This window comes from Myotis lucifugus, unplaced genomic scaffold (assembly GCF_000147115.1).
Source record: "Myotis lucifugus unplaced genomic scaffold, Myoluc2.0 scaffold_0, whole genome shotgun sequence".
In the NCBI taxonomy this organism is placed as follows: Eukaryota; Metazoa; Chordata; class Mammalia; order Chiroptera; family Vespertilionidae; genus Myotis; species Myotis lucifugus.
The window spans coordinates 29,842,344-29,844,464 of NW_005871048.1; the positions used below are offsets into that span (position 1 = coordinate 29,842,344).

Here is a 2,121-nt window from a genome sequence, read left to right on the forward strand (position 1 = left end):
TCCATCAAAATTAATTCATTCTCTCCCTCTCTCTCTCTCTCTCTCTCTCTCCTTCTCTCGTTCTCTTCTTTGCAAATCCAGGGTAGAAAGCTTTTATAATTTTCCCCTTATATGTTTGCTTTTATACATCATACCCTCCTACTCTTCTGTAAGTTACTTGACAACAATTTCTATCTGAGTCATCTTGGTATGCCTCCACAACAGCAGTTGTCTTTTACACAGTGAACACAATATATGTTTGTTAAAATAATAAAATTCAGTTAAACTGAAAATCTTAAGTTTTTTAAACCCATGGTTTATGTAAATATTATTGATGAACTGGTACATCAGCAGTAAATGCAATTTTAACATACAAAACAAGTATTTCTTTCCTTTTCCAATTGCAAATATTCTTGTCATAGCTTTTTTTTTTCTTTCCCTTGTAGTGGTTCTCAACCTTCTGGCCCTTTAAATACAGTTCCTCATGTTGTGACCCCAACCATAAAATTATTTTCATTGCTACTTCATAACTGTAATTTTGCTACTGTTATGAATCGTAATGTAAATATCTGATATGCAGGATGGTCTTAGGCAACCCCTGTGAAAGGGTCGTTCGACCGCCAAAGGGGTCACGACCCACAGGTTGAGAACAGCTGCCTTATAGCCATGTTCAGGGACCTTAAGGATTTCAATGTCTTTAAGGCTCATTACATGGCATTACTATTGCCATCTTTCTCTAAATTTCTGCAAAACACATTCAGGTAAGCAGACTCATTGGCTGGCTTCCTGTCATAGCTTTTTAAGAAACCAATCAGATATGTCAATACATTTGTCATCCAATATTTGTGATATTCTATTAAAGATAGACACATATTTGGATGATAATAATAATAGTTACACATACATAGCACTTATGATGTACTAGACACTGTTCTTTATATACATTAACTTATTTAATGTTCACAATACACACATGATGTCATTACAAAAGAAACTGAAGTGCAAAGAGCTTAAGGAAGTTGCCCTGATTCATACAGCTAGTAAGCGGCAGAGTCAGGATTCAACTATAGCCATTCAGGACCCTGAGTCCATGCCCTTAATGCCACTCAACAAAACTCTATTCATATTTTCCCCACCACTCAGACAAAGGCCCAAGTGGAAGGGAAAGGATCATGTTCCAGCTCACTCTGGAGGGTACCCTTGAACCCCTTCTCAAGGATGAGTGAAAAGCACTCTAGAGCCTAGAGCAAATGAGACATCTCCACTGGGTATTTTTTAAATGGCATTTGTGCAATGAAAATTCTAGTAATACATCTCCAAATGTCATTATATAAGGCTTTTGGTACAGGGAGATATAGAAAATGACGTGTTTTAAGGGTGTTGCCTTTGTAGTAGCCTCAGAACCAAATTTTCTAAAAAGTAAAGTGGGATATATGTGAAGGCCGGAATCACAAATTCCCTTACTGCACACATCCTGCTGTGAATTACTCTTTGAACAGAATTGTTGCTTAGACTTCAAACCACCACTGTGACCTCAAGAGGTTAACAGAAAAAAGAACGTTTTTGGTTCAGAAACCATAACATGGATATAATACCATTTAAAGGCCCAAGATTTAGAACTCAAATGTAGCTTTTTGGAAAAAGTCAGTCAATCCTCTTCTAAAAATGAGAAAAACTCAATGAAGTCTAAGACTTTTAAATCCAAGATTCATATACAGACCTAATAGCAGTAAAATATATTTTTCCCATTAAAGTAGATTCTGTGTTCTTAAACATCATTAAGTAAATCATGTTCTTCAATTGATCATGTTCATGCCAGATATTTTTTAAAAATATATTTTTATTAATTTCAGAAAGGAAGAGGAGAGGGAGAGAGAGATAGAAACATCAATGATGGAAAGGGAATCATGGACTGGCTGCCTCCTGCACGCCCCCTACTTGGGATGGAGCATGTGGAATCAATCCTGGGGCCCTTCAATCCGCAGGCGGACGCTCAATCCACTGAGCCAAACCAGCTAGGGCATGCCAGACATATTTGAATTGCGACAGTCTGCTAGTGCTCCGGAGAAAGAGACAGTGAAAAACAGGGTACATGAAGTGTGTTGGGCCCATGGAGAATACCTGATATAGCAATTGGGAAAA

At 37.5% G+C, this 2,121-nt stretch overlaps 1 non-coding gene across 1 annotated transcript; it reads right to left on the reverse strand.

The window, feature by feature from the left end:
• Positions 1 to 635: 635 nt before the first annotated feature.
• On the reverse strand, positions 636 to 764 carry LOC111825598. The gene has a single exon (XR_002828794.1). It is a non-coding gene; the product is annotated as a small nucleolar RNA SNORA33 (small nucleolar RNA).
• Between the last annotated feature and the right edge of the window lie 1,357 nt (positions 765 to 2,121).